Consider the following 18,203-nt stretch of genomic DNA (forward strand, 5'->3'; position numbering starts at 1 on the left):
AGATCTTGCAAAGGTTACATGTCACTTTTTGACATTCTATCAATAAGGATATTTAGACTACGCCCCATAATGGCATATCATCGTGATCAAAAAGGCGTTTTGCACTAAGTTACGATAAGAAGAAGTTTATATGACATTTTAGTCTCTAAATGTGATCAGTCAAAATCTTTTGGGTTCCTCGTAAGCACCGTGTATAGTTATGTACATAGTTATAGAGCGATTGCTCTATAACTATGTACATAACTAGTATTCTAGTGATTACTAGACATTCAGATGTGGCAGGACTGACTACTAATAAATGTTTCTTATTAGTACATAGACAAGTTGAAGGCAAAAATCGTAAGTATAAATGAAAGTTACCTAGATATATGACATTTTAGTCATATGTTTTTCCTTATAATTCCATACCGAGTGGGAACTGTTTATTTAAAAGATGTCCCTGTGCTTAAGTAAGTAAGTAAATATTCTTCATTGCACTAACAATTATACATTTTACATACATGTAAAACTACAAATAAATTTAATTTATAACTTAATTTGACATTCAATAATTAGCTGCTTATCAAGAACAGTGATACAAACCAAAATGGAACGCATCGACTTCAAATCTTACCAGTAAAATACACAAAGAGGAAAGAGGCCGATTCTCCATACAAACGTAGTCCCCATTTTCCATTCTGGATATTGATATTTTTGAAAATATTTTTACATAATTCGATGTACAGCTATGCCGCTACGTTTGAGTTTTTTCGAATTTTGTATTATTATAAAAATTAGGAACGAAAAACAAATTTCATGCAAATTTTTAAATGCGTCTAACTCAAACGGAGGGCATAGCTGTGCTTGAAATACAACAAATTGTGTCAAAATATTTTCAATAATGCTAACATCCAGAGAGGAAAATGAGGACTACGTTTGTATGCAAGGTGATTTCGCGCGGGTCCTCCACTTTCCTCTTAAATACGAAAGCATTTCAATTTGATTTGTGCCACTCTCGATATAACAAGGAATTACTTATGTTTATTTGGGATTTTTTGTTGCATTATGTTTATCATATTAATCAAAATTCACTTGATTCATAATAAATGCAGGCCTGAAATATTTTTGCTTGAAAGGTAATGCTTATGAAAACTTTCATATGTCATTTTAGAAAACCGTCAACGAAATGCCAACAAAACTTTACAGCTACAAAGAGGTAACAAATAAATAACAATAATATATCTTCCCGCGTTCTTACCGTTGTTATAAATGGTTACTTTAAGTTAAAAACTTCAAAATACATCCTTCTTATTTCCGTCCTTTCCACAATAAAAATAATAAATATGCAACATTATATTATGTCCCCCATATAAGCAATATAACAGTACAAATTTTGGCATCGCAGCAATATTATGTTATGGAAAGTGTTTCTCAAGAACATATGTATGTAGAAGAATAAGCTCTCATGCTCAAGCTAAATTATTACCTACGGCTTTTGCCCACTTTTACCAATACTATGACAAAATAGTGGGTGTATTTTTGAAATAAAATTTTTGCGTAATTTTTCTTTAGATTTTGAGCAAAATAACTATGGCATAAGACTAACCTTCAAAATATAATTTGAATTATACATGAGTAAATAACACGCATGTGACAACTAAAAATCGCACTTTGAAAATACACCCTAGCTGACATACACTTTATTCGGAATTAACATCGTTATAAGATAGTAATTTTCAAAGTGATTTATGACTTAAGAATGTGATCTCCCTAGAACGACCATTCCGAGGAATATATCTATGTAGCGGATGCAGCATCAAAAGTAGCAGATGAAACAACGCGCCAAAAGTAACCTACCCATCGAGATAATTCTAACAACCCGAAATACAATCAGGTTGCGTTGTTTTACCACAGAGTTCCTATAGCCACCTCCTGTCTCCATCATTATTATTTTCTCGATGGTGTCATAATATTGCACTGTCATTGAATTTATACATATGGATTAGAATGTTCAGCTTCATCGGAAACCGAAAAGTAGGTCAAGTTTAATGTTTTCACGGACTTCACACCAAAAATCAATAGGTAGGTTCGTTAGGTAGCTTCAAATGCTCGAAGGGTAAATCGCCCAGAAATAGGAGCCCCGCGGTTTAGTCTAGTTGTGAAGGAAATGTTTTACTAAGGAAAAATAAATTATCAAGTGGAGAAGTTAGGAAATAGACTAGTTCGGAAGTTTTGAAGTGGACATGATAAGAAAGAGACAGGTAATAAGTAGATAAGTTTGGAAAAATACAAATTAGAAAGTAGCCAAAGTCGACTAGAGTGGAATTTAACTTGCAAAATTCGACTCGCAGTACAAACATAGTTACATAAATACATTGCAATTCAAATAAAAAATTGAAATAAAAATGCTTGTTTTCAGACCGATCAGAGTTGCGAAGTAAATATATTTGATTCTTATACAGCGTGTCACGTAATAAACTTTAAATTTAAAATTATTCATAACAATTCACAAGGAAGGTTTCACTTAGTCCCATCGTTAAAAATAATCTCTAGATATATTTTTTTCCAAAAGAAATGAAAACTCTAATGTCAAAGATCTTTGAATAAGATGCGTTGGGCGACCGTGATAGATAAAACGTGGACGATTTGTCGTCGTCCAAGGTATTTTGGATTTTCGGAGTTTGCATAGTAAACGTTCAGTACATATTCACGTCTCAAGAGTATGATTGAAAAAATTTCACTTTTCAGGTTTGTGATTTTGTGGTACGTATGTAACAGAGCGAATGATCAAGCGGGGTGGCTGCGGGGTGCTAACCTAACCTGTGTAGGGGTCGCATTTTTAATATAACTTAACCTACTGTTCTGGTAGCAGTTCATTTTGTGTAGGGGTCACTGTTTTAATGTACCTAACCTAGCTTATTTTAATGACAAAACTTCCGTGACACACAGACATATTAAATATGGGGCACTCACAATTTTAGATGAAATAAACGTTATATTTTAATCATATAAGTTAACTATAGGAAATATGCTTTATACTTAAATAATGTTATGCTTAATGTTATTCGATATTCGAAAAAAAAAAACAATAATATCATTTGTAAGTTATATTATTGCGACTGACATTAGAACAAGAAAGTTTATAGCCATCGATACGAACCCATTTAGGATGTATTTTTTAAATTTACGTCATTTTTCTGGTCAATTATTCTGTTTAGATTTTGAAAAAGATATCTATGGCATACGAATAACCTTCAAAATAGAATTTGAATGATACATTAGGTACCTGTTTTAAGTAAATAGCTTAGAAGAAATAATTGGACCAGGAATATGACGCCCGTAGCAGGAAAGTGACGATCTTAGCAGAAAAATTACGTCGTCATTACTTTTTTTTGTTTTATAACTGGTGTTTATTTTCTATCAACAAATTGTAATAGTAGTTGAATGGTATAAAAGGCATCAGCTAAAAGATAATTATTTTTTTATCAATGAGAGTTTAAAATAATTTGGACCAGGCCGTCATATTGACGCCTATGGTAGGAAAATTACGTATTTATAAAATAGTCTATAATTTTATTCCAATGTAATTTTTGGAAGTAAATGCATTAAGGATGCACTTTAATAGCCAGTTTATACTTGTTTGAGCCATAATAATTGTTATTTTTACTATGGTTGTCTTTTTTATTTATTTATTAAGGATCACCAACAGCGGCAACAACGTTTTATAAGCGTTATAAACGTTTTATAATACATTTGCGTCCTATTCAATTGTAATTGCGCCACCAATTAAGGTCTTTGCACATTGTTACAACTCAACAGCCACTCGACTCAAAATTAAATATTGAAATAAAAGCCTTATCTTGTATGTCCTATAGTACAATGTTTAAAATTTAGGTAACTGTCGGGTGGTCTACGCGTCGTCCACTCGTCGTCCACTAAGGTGAACCAAAAGTGAGTTGAGTTGGTGTGGAATTGGTATAGTGTGCGAAGACCTTTATAGGTTAACACAGCATGCATTCAGAGTAAGCTACTTACTCTAAACACTATAATGAAATAAGAAAACGAATGTCATTTACTTGAAAGCTCAAAAAACTATATTTAACATTAAACAGTAAAAAAACTAACTTAAAGTCTAGAATATGGAATGTCAAGAGGCACTTCAATCGGGAATTGAAGTAAGTTTATTTTTAAAACTATACAGGCTGTCATGGTTTATGTCCAGCTGGTCATAATGTTTGCTAAGTATATTGTACAAGCGCGACCGATGAGTGAGAGACAAGTTAGGTGCGGCAGAAACGCATCCTGAATAGGAAGCAGGGGTAGCGTAGAGTGCGGGTTAGTATCTTAAGCGCGAACATATTTAACAGACAGTCTACTTGGTTGTTGTTTTTTTTGTGTAGGAACGTCATGTCGAGCATTTTCTTCTACATTTTAAGGATCTTATGGAAGCGCTTGAGTCTCTCTATGTAAGATGTTATTTTTGATAATCTATATCGATATACCAGGTGTTTGGTTAACCGTTTCTGCACGCGTTCGATTCTGTCAACATTGAGTTTGTAAGCAGGTGTCCAGATTACTACCATATTCGAGCTTACTTCTGACGAATGAGTAGTACAAGATTATCAAAGTCGAGTTTTTCTTAAATTCTTTTCGAGTTCTGAGGACAAAGCCCAGCGCTCTCGACGCCGCGTCTCAGACACCTCATGCACACGTTGGTTCATGATTTTATATGTTGTTCGTTGCTCGTTTCGTTTCCTGTGAAAATTAATGTGATAACATTTTGTAGGGTTTAAATGCATTCTATTGAGGGCACACTACTCTACCGAAGACGATTACGGTATAACAAAGGCGATTACGGATACGGTATACAATTTTTCAGCATTGGTGGAGTCTTTAAAGATGATCAGAGCTCCACGAGGGGAGGGAGGGTTCATAGGGTCGGCAACGCGCATGTAACTCCTCTGGAGTTGCAGGCGTGCATAGGCTACGGAGACTGCTTACCATCAGATGAGCCGTATGCTTGTTTGCCATCAACGTAGTATATAAAAAAAATCTCGTGAGTTTTAATTCGTCGGCAAACAAGTAAAGATTAGAAAATTTAAATATGGATGTTACATCGTTTATAAAAATGCTGAGAAACATTGGACCCAAATTCAAACCCAGAGGTACCCCAGAATGCGCTACAAAGTCGTAAGACTACGCGCCTTCAACAACCACAGTTGATGGCTTCCTCCAGGTAAGTCTGACACCAATTGTACTTGAGTGACATATTCTAAATCGATGCAGCTTGTCTAAAATTATACGGTCATTGACCTTGTGGAATGCCTTTGAGAAATCCGTGTACTCGACTTGGTATCCCTTGTCAACTGCTTCAGTAAGGTCCTCGACAAAATTGCATAGGTTTGTACTAGTTGACCTTTTTGGCATAAACCCTTGTTGCAATGGTGATATAAAGTTGTGAACATGGTTAAATATATAAGGGTACACTAACTGTTCGAAGACCTATGCAACTATGGACAGGATAGAGATAGGTCGGTAGTTAGAAACTAAATTACGCCTTAATTATTTTGCTGGATAATAAAACCAGAATAATGACGCCAGGATGTTGACGACGGTGAATGTTTTTTTTTATGACAACGGTTAAACCATTAACATATTGTAAGTGTTATATTTACACAAAAATAAGTATAATAGGAACTATGAGATAGTAAAAAATAATCTGTAATTAAGTCGTTCTGGGTGCTTAAAACTCAATCCAGGAAATAACGTTTAACGAGGACAAAAATATATCGCGTGAATGACACACCTCATAAGCAGCTTAAAACGTTATAGATCTTCTTTCATTAATTTTTCTGACTAAGCACAACTAACTTTGTCATAATGTCATGAAAGTAGCGTTAGTATCATTGGCTGATTAAATATTATCAGGTATTTGAGTGAAGACTTATCCAGACTATACGTGTGACAAATACATAATGGCCTACCAGCGTTCAAATAAAGTATTTGTTACACTTGCACTTAATAATGCAAAATTTTATGATAAATCTAATCATCTTTCCAATGATGTATAGAACTTTAATGTAAGTCATACAGATAAGAAGTTAAGCTACATGATTTGGAGAAAACCGCAAATCTGACACGTCTCACAGACTTAATGCACGCAGTAAGAGTAACTTTGGATATTTTTTTTGGCTTATGGTAATAATCACTGTGTTAATTTTACTTTGCTTCGCTGTTATTAAATGTGTTTTATGAAAAAAAAAAATAGTGTAAAGTATTTATGTTACCGGTTTAGTGATAACAGGCAAGTGACACCTAAAAATCGCACTTTGAAAATACACCCTTTAAACAGTTTTAATCTTTATCTACGTCCTAACAAGAATAATAAATGAACGAATGAATAATTGAGTTGCCATATCGAATATTACTTGAATCTTCACGACATGGCCTGGACTTGACTCGAAATCGGATCAGTCGTGGCAACAGCCAGTATGCATAATATTATTTAAATACATTATATCACATCAACAGGATTTTGGGCAAGGTTTAGTACAAACAGCGGAACACTGGGAAACTTATAAGAAAAAGCGATGGGTGCGTATGTACTATAGTCTAGACATAAAAATTTAAAATCGATCTCCTTCTTGATGCGACTGGTAAACCATAGTACTTTTTGGAAACCGGGTTTATTAACCTAAATTGATCCCGCTGAATCCCAATTTACCGGTTGCCCGATCGAGAACTTGACTGGAAGTGAGATATTCAAAATGGCGGCCAGTATTACCCTACATAGCGACCTTAATATATTCCTTGTAAGGAGACCCATATTTTTTGATATATTTTATTCTAATAATTATTGCAAGAAAACACGTATTTTCTGAAAGTTGGAGTACCTAATTGAAATGGTTCAAAATATATATCATTTTAAAGATAGAAAAAATCATCGTCTGCGTCGCACCCAAAATACGAAATCCCAGTAAATAATAAATTATCGTTACACCACAAAATGTACTCGAAGGGCTTTAAGTAGTCTTTGATTTTTTAATATATATTCTCATTTAATTATTTATTCATTTTTTTAATTATTCATATTTTAATCTAGACTATTAGGTTAAAATGGAGAATTGAAAACATCTCAAAATCTAAGGGGGTGTTAGTACTACTGAAAAACTTTTGTAAAATATGAAAATACCAAGAATGCTATATAATAATTGTAATATAACTTTCTACATTTTTCAGGCTACGCTGAACCCTTCCGTAAGACTTATTTTCATACCTTTATTTCTTTACAATGTGGGAATCTAATTATCTGTCAAGACGAGAAAAAGGGAAAAAGTCAGTGCCCATCATTTCTCGGCACGTTTCGTCGTATTTTCGAATTTCGGTTTGAATAATGCTAGAAAGCTGGATTTTTTTAGGATATAATGAAGTTAGCAGATTTATATAAATGCCCAAGTTTTTTTAAGCTACCTATTAGACTTAAAATTTTATAGATACCTTAATTTTCACTGTCCGAGTCATATAAAATCGGTGGCATAGAAAAGATAACCTACTTACTAGGAGGTTTTTATTTTATTTTATTTTATTTTATTTTTTATTTAAATAAAGTAGTCCTGCTCATACTGCTTCCTCCTCGTCTCGCGGTTTTCCGATTGGGTCAGAGCGGTGACGAGACTGTCGGCGAGAGGCTCTCGAAGAGTTTGTACATCCCGCATAACGGGGTGATAGATGCATTTTCATATTATTTTTTACTTATTTTTAGATAATGGACAAAGAAAGGGTAAGTACCAAAACTTGAATTTGTAACATGGTCCAAACGATTCCTGTTTATTGCAGAATTGAAAAACAAAATGAAATGTCTCACTGAAAAATTTGATAGGCACCTAAGAAAACTCTATTATTTAAAAAAATCAAAATGTAAACCTATTCAATGCCTAATACAGGGGGGGAGACACTTGAAATATAGTTGAAGTTAGGATGTAAAGACGGTAGCGACACAGACAGACAACCTACTTTTGCGTAAAGTTGACTTCCGATTATGCAAAATACATCCCACGCGCTACATGTTATTTAATATCACCTAACTAAATGCGCGAAATGCACGCGAGAATAATAAGTTGATAAGAAACTGACATCATTTTGATACCAAAAATTCGTTTAATTTGGCCTGACGAATCTCACGATGTCAAAATGTTACACTTTGTTGAAATAACAAGTTAATTTATAAATTTCCAGTTTGCAGAATGCTGTACTCAACTGGTATGTAGTGTGACCATTTTTAACCAGAGAGCCCGACGCCTACGTATACATTTCACAAAGTACATGTAATTAAAAATTATATATACAGTTAGCAATCACAATAAAAAAATCAACGATGATCAACTCTGATCAATGTGGGACTCGAACCCACATCTTTGGATCGCCGCCGGTCCAATCCAAAGACTTGTATTCATTGACATCTGTATATACAGTTTATAGATTGTAATGTGGTACGTTCCACAATAAAAAAGGAAAATAAATATTTACATTTACATGTAATTAGTAATTACTTTATTTTCAGGGCATCTGCGAAATGGTGTGTAATGCTTAATGTAATAATAAAATAAGCGGCCAAGTGCGAGTCGGACTCGCGGTATTACACAATTTTTAACAATGGTTTTTGACATGAAACGTGAGTAAAACACGTCTTTAAAAACCAGTATTTGAACCAGATGTGGCGGAAAGTGTTATGGCGCGGTGGCTTTATATGGTGTAAAATTATATCTTTGCACCTTCATATTAAAACATTTATGAATTCAAAATTTTGCTAAAATTGTTAAAAACGAACTATGACGTGATAATTTTCTTAGAATGCTGGCTAAGTAAGTATTCACTAATTCCACACAATGGATACTCTTCTGTGCATACCATGAACATTGCAAACAAGAACGAATCTATAATCGAATCTATGAACCCTCGTTCGTGGACGCGAATTGTCTTGTCTGCATAATTAACAACCATACGGATATAATAGCTTTATATCGATCTCCATCCATTAGATGCCTAGATAACTTTTTAAATAGTCTAAACAATGTATTATCATCCCTTTCGTTTTACAAAAAATGCATAGACATAAAACTCACCAATACAGATAGCCGCTCTTCTGAATATCTTCATTTTATGGCCTTGCATGGTCTGCTACCTGGTCATTTATATCCGACTAGATATGAAAACTCCATGGATCATATATTCTCTGATACACCAGCCACAACTATAGTTGTCGTATCGTACTTCTTGCTATCCTTGGTGCGATTATTAAAAGACACAAAAATTATCAAAATTCCCCATCGTGCACTCAATATATAAAAGTGGCAAACTTTAAGAATTATAGACCGATTTCCGTCCTAACTGCTCTGTTCTGTCTAAGATATTGGAGAGAATCATGAACACCGCTTTAGTTAACTTCTTGGAATGCTACAATCTCATAGCTGATAATCGCTTTGGTTTCCGGTTAGGAAGGTCAACTGAAGTTGCTGAGGTCACTACCTTCTTAACTCATCACCTAGACCAAAATCGCCGGTGTCTTGGCAGTTTTCTTGATCTTTCCAAGGCCTTCGATACAGATTCAGATTCAGATTCAGATGTTTTATTGATAAAGGGCAAATTTTACAAGTCAATAAATAAATGTACATATCTATGCTTAAATAATTTTACATGTCAGGTACCAGTTAATTATTATTACAAATTCATATTAATTACATTATCACATTTAAATTTATAATTAATTACTTGTTATTTGTTTGGGTTAGTGATGATTTTTATGATTCGAAAAAATCATCAGTGCTATAAAAGGCCATCCCTAGAAGATATGTTTTTAATTTGTTAAGGAAGATTGTATCACTTGGTGTTTTTTATATATCTGCCGGAAGAGCGTTATAGATTTTAACGCCAAACACAGCAAGCGACAGATACAGTCTCGGTTCCTATCCTTTTGCACAAATTGGAGCACCTGGGTGTCCGAGTTATCTCCTTGTATTGTATATGTTACACGATTATTTATCAGGCAGGACTTAATTATTAAAACTGAGCTCATGCGTAAGTAACAAAGAATCAATTAGCTAAGGCGTCTCCCGGGACAGCATTCTGGGCCCCATGCTCTTTCGGATATATGTGAACGAACTATGTAAGCTGTCGCTACCAAATTGAAAAATCATTGCATATGCCGATGACACGGCCTTACTATTTTATGGCTCCAACTGGGCCGATACGAAGATGCATGCAGAAAAAGGCCTAAAAACAATAATGCAGTGGCTTAAGAATAACCTTCTTACTCTTAGTTTAGATAAAACTAAAGCCATGCCTTTCGTCACTGTCCATTCATCTCAACCCACTCAACCACTTTCAATACAAAGCCACATGTGTCAGTCTCCTTCGTCGGACTATGTCCTTATCTTGCTTTGACCTCTAGTAAAAAGTATCTTGGAGTTGTTCTGGATCAAAGACTAGATTGGGGTACCCACATACACTCTGTGAGTGCTCGAGTCAGGAAACGGACATACATCTTTAAGCAACTTTGTCATTCAGCCGAATCCAAAATGCTTATGATGGTGTATAAATCGCTATGCCAAACTCTCCTCACGTACTGTTTACCACTCTGGGGAGCAGCCGGTAAGACAACTATGATAAGAATAGAATGTGCACAGAGAGTTGTGCTAAAAGTGGCAACTTCTAAACCATTTAGATTCCCCACCGCTGAATTATACGCCGAGTTTAGTATCCTCACAGGTAGAGAACTATACGTTATTCGTGCTATTCTTCGCCGACATCGTCACCTCCCTCTCTGTGCCAAAGTAATAAGCAAGCGAAGTAAGCAAACTTCTTGCCCGGTGATTCCCCAGCAAACATTATTTGCTAACCACCAATACATATCAATGAGTACCCGTGTTTATAATAACATAAATAAACAATTAAATATTTACCCCCTAAACTCCTATAACTGCAAAGCAAAACTAAGTGCCTTTTTACACACACTATTTATTTATTTAATCTTTATTGCACATAATAAAACATACTGTACAATAGGCGAACTTAATGCCGTAAGGCATTCTCTACCAGATATTCCAGATATTCACTATCATATCAGGAAACCGAAAACATCTTGTCATGTTTGAAATAACCATGCTATCCTCCTTACATATCATGTTTTTCATTTACATACCTCATTATCTACACCCACACACACAAACACACACAAACACACGCAGACACACACACACACACACACACACACACACACACACATGCACGCACACACACACACACACACACACACACACACACACACATGCACAATTGCAAATAACTGATACACACACACCACGAACATGCGCAAGCACTGACTTACACACATACTTACACATATACTATCTGTATTAGTTTGCACCATATGCGTTGGAACCAATATTATTGATATTTGTCGTCTGTTTCAGCAGGATATAGATTCAATAGTTAAATGATCACACGATAATGGCATTATATTAAATTCCGACAAAACAAAACTTCTCATCATACAGATATGTCTGGGAGTCAAAATAAATAGATACCGCATTCTCCTGGCAATAACATATAGACCATATCTATTTTCTACACATACAAAAACATCTAAAAGAAAAAACTCTATTGATATTGGTGCTGATATAGTATTTGTTTAGGCGCGTTCTACCATTTTGAAAACTAAAAACAAAACTAAATGGACAAAAGAATCATAATAAATCATAGAATCTGGTCACAACATTTCACAAGAATTGGTTGAGAATTGCGACTTAAGCATTTGGACCAAGTGAAAACGAAAACCTTCACTGTCACTTCGTTCAAAAATGGAACAAACTAGGAATCTAAATACAAGACGCCTATCTTAGCCCTCTGACATAAAGATTAAGATAATTAACAGTTAATTAATCCTATGTATTGTATGTTAACGGCACCAATCATGGGACATTTAAGAGAAAATTTGGAGTATTTTTGATATTTCACCGAAATTTCTGCCTCTAATAAGTTCGTTTCGTATCTTGTCTATTCTTGTAACGCCACCTGACCATCTAAGCATTTTCATTTCGGCCACATGTAACTTTTTGACGTGCGTTTCTTTGACGGGCCAGCATTCAGCCCCATACAGCATTGCTGGTCGTACTGCAGTTTTGTATACCTTGCCCTTTGTACGTATGGGCATTCGTGGATCACAAAGAACTCCGGTGAGTGTCCGCCATTTTTGCCATGCGACATTGATTCTATGGGAAACGTCTACTTCTACATTCGCGTCACTTGTTATAACCGAGCCTAGATATTTAAATTGGCTAGCTTTTGGTACTTGTTTTCCATCCGGGTAGTAGAGATTGCATCTGTTTGCCACATTGCTATAGTTGCATTCAAGATGTTCGGTTTTCGATCTACTTACTCGGAGACCCGCATTTTCTAAAGTAGTGACCCATTTGGTTAGAGTTGTTTGCAGGTCTTCGGCACATTTGGAAACAAGCGCAATGTCGTCGGCATATAGGAGGTTCCAAGGTAATTCCTGCTGAATGGGTTTTGTAATATAATCCATGACTATATTAAATAATTGGGGGCTTAGGGCTGATCCCTGGTGGACTCCCACTTCGACTGCGAAATCCTTGCTCAATCCGGCAGGGCTCTTGACTTTCGTGCGGATGTTGGAATACGTGTCCTGAACCGAGCGTATGTAGTCCTCTGGTATTAGATGTTCCCTCATTGATTGCCACACAAGTCTTCTCGGTACCCGATCGAACGCCTTTTCGAGGTCTTAGAATATAAAGTGCAAGTCCTCCTTATTTACGCGATGTTTTTTCGTCAGTATTCTCATAGTCTGTATTGCGTCTGTGGTCGATTTTGATGGGGTGAAGCCAAATTGGTTCGGTGTTATGACGCAGATGTCCAGAAGGCGTTTGTTTAGTATGCGCTCCCACAGTTTAAGAGTATGTGAGGTTAGTTTAATCCCCCTATAGTTGCAGCAGTGAGTTATCTCCCCTTTGTTCTTGTAAAATGGAACAAGGTAGCTTTGCCGCCAGGCCTCAGGAATAGATTTGCTTTCCAGTATTATGTTAAAAAGTTTAGTGAGCCACTCTACTGCCAATATCAAATATCAAATGTCAAACATTTATTCAGCAAATAGGCCACAGGGGCACTTTTACATGTCCATTTTTACAAACAATAAATTAAAAAAAAAAAAAAAACAATTACAAATATCGAATCTATGAAATAATAAATACTTTATTAGAGATGTATACTGTCTCTAAATGTCAAATTACACAAAAAAAAACTATGATAAAAAAATAAAACCATAAAATACTAAAATTCTTTAGAGATGTATAAGTCTCTAAGTGTCAGAGATAAAATATAAAAATATATATTAAATTATCCTTAGAGATGTAGAGGGTCGCCAAGGCTTGAATTCTTATATAAATAATTAAAAGACAAAAAAATTAAAACAGACAAGAACCGAATGAAGTGTCTCACGTTAATGTCACTCAAAAGTAAAGTTACATACTTTAACATAACCTGTACCCCGTGTAAGCTTAAACAGACCGGTCTCCACAAACAGCACCCGTTCACGAGTATGACGTGTATCTCAGCCATCGCCTCCCTCAACCTTCATTCGGGAAAGTGGCGACCCGATCAACGACGCCACCGTAAGTAAAGACTTTTAAGCGAGCATGACATGTTCAAGCTGCCGGGTTGTATTAATATAAATATAATAAAAAAAATTGTGAGATACAACATTTGTGCTTGTAAGTTACATTAAAGACGGCATAGCGCCACATAAACGCGACTACATATTATTCATAAGGAGTGCCTACCTATAAAACTAAATTATAAATTTAAATTGACTTAGAGATGTACAGGTCTCTAAGTGTCCAAATCATTAAAATAGGTATTAAAATAAAATGAAATTTAAAATAAAATAAAATTTAAAATAAAATAAAATCTTAGAGGTGTATAAGGTCTCTAAGTGTCCAAAACTAAAATAATACAATCAAACGAGAACATGATGTTCTCTTGTGTCAGTTCTACTGGACGCTAGTATGGTTATTTCACAGGAAGAAAACGAAAACACTATTACTGACATTTTTATCATACTATCAAGATCAAGCTACTGGCTTAAAGGCATCCTTATCATCTATGAAATCATTCACAGCATAATACGCCTTACTTAACAAAGAGCTCTTAACGTGTGACTTAAATTTGTTAAGAGGCAAATTCACTATATCAGTGGGAACTTTGTTATAAAAACGTGTACAGTTCCCGACGAAAGACGTACTAACCTTACGGAGGCGGTGGGCGGGCACAGCAAGTTTATGCTTGTTTCTAGTGTTATAGTTATGGATATCACTGTTAAGCTTGAATTCGTTAATGTTTTTCCGAACATACATAATATTCTCAAGTATGTATTGAGATGCAACGGTAAGAATGCTTGCATCTTTAAATTTCTCTCTTAGGGATACTCGAGCGCCCAGTCCATAGATGGAACGTACAGCTCGCTTTTGCAGTACAAATATTGTCTGAATGTCTGCCGCTTTTCCCCACAACAGAATTCCATACGACATAACACTATGGAAGTAACTAAAGTAAACCAGCCTGGCCGTCTCTACGTTTGTTAGCTGTCTGATTCTCCTCACTGCATAGGCTGCTGAACTAAGTTTGCCGGCTAAAGTGGCTATATGTGCATGCCATTGCAGTTTTGAGTCTAAAGTGACTCCCAGGAAAACAGTTCGATCTTCAAATTCCAGCGTATCACCTTTTATTTTAATCTTGCTGTTATTTACCTGCTTGACGTTAGGTAGCGTAAATTTGATGCATTTGGTTTTCTTTGCGTTCAAAAGCAAATTGTTTGCCGTAAACCAGTTTAATACGGTAGATAGCGCGTCATTAATGCTCTCGAATCTATTTTCCTTTCTGTTCACTTTAAATATAAGGGAAGTGTCATCTGCAAACAACACTATATCATGTCTTTCTTGCACAACTTTTGGTAGGTCATTGATGTATACCAAAAACAGGAAGGGGCCAAGAATTGAACCTTGCGGCACTCCGAGGGCTACCGGGGACCCAGCCGATTGAGTTCCATTAATAACTACTCGCTGAGTTCTATTCGAAAGGTACGATGAGACAAGGTCAAGGGCACTAGCTTTTATCCCATAGTGGCTTAATTTTCTCTTTAAATTTTCGTGATCAACGCAATCAAATGCCTTCGACAGATCACAGAAAATTCCAATGGTCCCAGAGTCTTCCAAAGATCGGTAGGAATTTCATCAGGACCTAGCGCTTTTCGATTTTTCATTTTACTAATGGCTTGCTTAACTTCGTGAATAGTAACCTCACCAGTTGGGCCTTGAACTGGTGGCAAGGGATTAAACTCCTGGCTTGGGAACTCCTCATTGAGTAGTTCGTTATAATACTCGAACCATCTGCCATTTATATCTTCATGAGAAGTAAGTAGTGTATTGTTCTTACTTTTAATGAACTTATTGCATTTGACGTCTAATGTATCTCTGTGTCTATTATTAGCTACCCTAAAGATATCTGCGTCCGTTTTGGCCTTCTCAAGATTCCTATAAAATACCTCTCGTGTTTCAGCCCTGGATTGTGCCACACATCTTTTGGCATCCTTCTTTGCTTCCTTGTACTTATCCCGGTCGTGTTCCAATCGCGAGCTTTTCCAGATTTTGAAAAGATCCTTCTTGTTCCTAAGGGTTTCTTTTACTCTATCATCCCACCATGAAGGGTCTTTGTTCGTACTTACGCCTCCTTTTGAAACTCCTAGTGTGGTTCTTGCCTCATTTGTGCAATGCGCTTGGAATTTAGACCACATCAAGTCAGCATTTTGGTACCACGCTTTCATGTCTTGCGCCAGGTAGTCACGCATTTTTCTGAGGAGGAGCTCACCTTTTGGGCCCGGTAGTTCTTTCCATTTTATTTTTGGAGTTCTACCCACTATCATTTTAATGGGCTTTGGCAACTTTAACACCGCTACTAGAAGCCTATGTTGTGCCGTTAATGACTCTCCCGGGATGACTTTACAATCTCTGAAACCACACTTCAATTTTTTGTCTGCAAGTATGTAATCTATCTGGGATGACTTTCCTCCACTGCTATAAGTAATGAGATGAGTATCTTTCTTTTGAAACGCGGTATTTATGATACCAAATTGTGCCTTGAAGCGAATCCCAAAATCTGTTCCCCTTCTTTATTTAACGTGCCATATCCGTAACCTCCGTGAAAATCATTATACGTACTATTGAAAGCACCTACATGACCATTGAGATCGCCCAGCAGAAGTTTGGTTTCTTTGTTGGGGATATTTATAATCACCTCGTCTAAGTCTTCCCAAAAAGCTTCTTTATCCAAATCTTTGCAACCCACTTGAGGTGCATAGGCGCATATGACATTTAGTATTGATTGATTATCCATAGCTAACTTAACTGCAATGATACGATCCGACTTTCTTTCAATGTGCACAATTCTATTTTTGAAGTGAGGGTCCAGGACTATGCCAACTCCATTTTTCCTATTATCTTGGCCATGGTAGACGAGTTGATACCCTAAGCCTATATCCCTGGATTTGGATCCCTTCCATCGTATTTCTTGTATACAGCAGATATTTATCTTTCTCCTCTTGAGGGTGTTTGCCAGTTCTTGAGTACGTCCGGTAAGAGATCCCAAATTCCATGTCCCAAGTCTAATGCTATTTAGGTGCGAATGTTGGTTCTTGTCAATGTCGTCGCTTGGGGGGGACGCCCTAGTATTGTTCGCCTTTGTCGCATTCGCGTCGCTTCCGGGGTACGCCCTAGTATTATTGCCCTTCAACTTTTTATTTGCTTTCATGATTTGGAGAGTGTTGTGTTGGCTGTATGAGTTTTACGGCCAGTTGCCACCTGACGCCAAGGTTGTAGCCGCCGTTGGCTATGCTCTTCCGCCGCCATCCCTTCTGAGCGCTCCAACCTAAACGCCCAGCACATCGCCAGCCCCTGCTTCGCGTATTCCAAAGAAGCCTGTCGACGGGGTTTGTTACGAAGTGTCCTTCTCCGCCCTTGTGGTCCGCGGGAGGTATTTAATTTCCCTCCTACCCTCCGGCTGGGGTTACCTGCTACAGATACGCCCAACCAGTGAGCATTCTCCTATCCGCCACCTGGGGACGCGGTCTCTAGGGAATGAGGCTACCCCGAGACTACCCTAAAAAAAAATACCCTAAACATCATTAGAAAGATTGGTAAAACAAACTACTTAAACATATTTGTCCCCCGCACGAACATTTGGTGCTAGTTTGCATAATACATAGCAACCATGATGTGTTGAAAATATATTTTACAGTACATATGGTGCTACTTTTCCGCACTAATGCGAGCCATATGTACTGTAAAACTTTGTACGATACACGTGCGAATAGGTAATTCGCAACTCGTGTCGATTTAAAAGACTCCCTTCGGTAAATAGCTATTTTGTAATATGTATGCTAGTTTTAAGGTATTATATTATATCTATAGACCACTTGTTGCCTGAAATAAAGTTTTTCATGAATTCATTCATTTGATACAAAGTCTTATTTTAAATATTTTTTGCAATTTTGAAGCTAAACAATTTTATTTTATTTTGTGAACTTTCAGTCAAATTGCTCATATGTAAGCTTCTTTATATTAATAAAAAAAAAGTTTAGTTAGAATATATATTTTTGGTTAACGGTCCGATTTGTACTTTAAGATACGTCAAATATTAGGTGTAAATACGATATGGATTGAATATGTCAGTGTTGTTGACGAATAAAATAATTTAATAATTCCAAAGAAAATGAATAAAGTATCTAGTAAGAATCGGTTGTCAGATGAAGTAGGAGGCTGATTTTTACTGGTAATCAATACCAAGTCCGAGCGCCATACTAATCTTGGATTGCTAGTGTGAACAAGTGACTTAAATTTACTTTTCATCACACTTGCTCGAAAAAAGATCTTATTTCATGCAGGTGTGCTGAAGGACAAAGGCCTATTTTGTTCCCGCGGGAGTTATGGATTGTGAAAAAAGCTATAACTCCCTAGGGAGTTATAGCTTGACCACCCTCGTATCCAAAATTTCACTTACCCCCCTCGTTGCACAATATATTATAATCGCGCCTACCCATCTTACTCCCGATAGCAGGTTGGCAGGCGCAGCCGCGGAAAATGCCGCGAGGCTCAAACGCTTAA

The 18,203-nt window shown here is 36.3% G+C and overlaps 1 long non-coding RNA gene across 3 annotated transcripts; it reads left to right on the forward strand.

Moving 5' to 3' along the window:
- Window positions 1–164: 164 nt before the first annotated feature.
- LOC133530928 (uncharacterized) lies at window positions 165–14,057 on the forward strand. 3 transcript variants are annotated; one of them, XR_009801405.1, is made up of 7 exons: window positions 313–339; window positions 1,151–2,742; window positions 6,511–6,573; window positions 7,219–7,236; window positions 7,742–7,759; window positions 8,215–8,238; window positions 8,540–14,057. It is a non-coding gene; the product is annotated as an uncharacterized LOC133530928 (long non-coding RNA). The 3 variants fall into 3 exon arrangements; XR_009801404.1 differs by having other exon boundaries at window positions 165–2,742; XR_009801403.1 differs by lacking the exons at window positions 313–339; window positions 1,151–2,742 and having other exon boundaries at window positions 3,731–6,573.
- The last annotated feature ends 4,146 nt before the right edge of the window (window positions 14,058–18,203 follow it).

This window comes from Cydia pomonella, chromosome 24 (assembly GCF_033807575.1).
Source record: "Cydia pomonella isolate Wapato2018A chromosome 24, ilCydPomo1, whole genome shotgun sequence".
In the NCBI taxonomy this organism is placed as follows: Eukaryota; Metazoa; Arthropoda; class Insecta; order Lepidoptera; family Tortricidae; genus Cydia; species Cydia pomonella.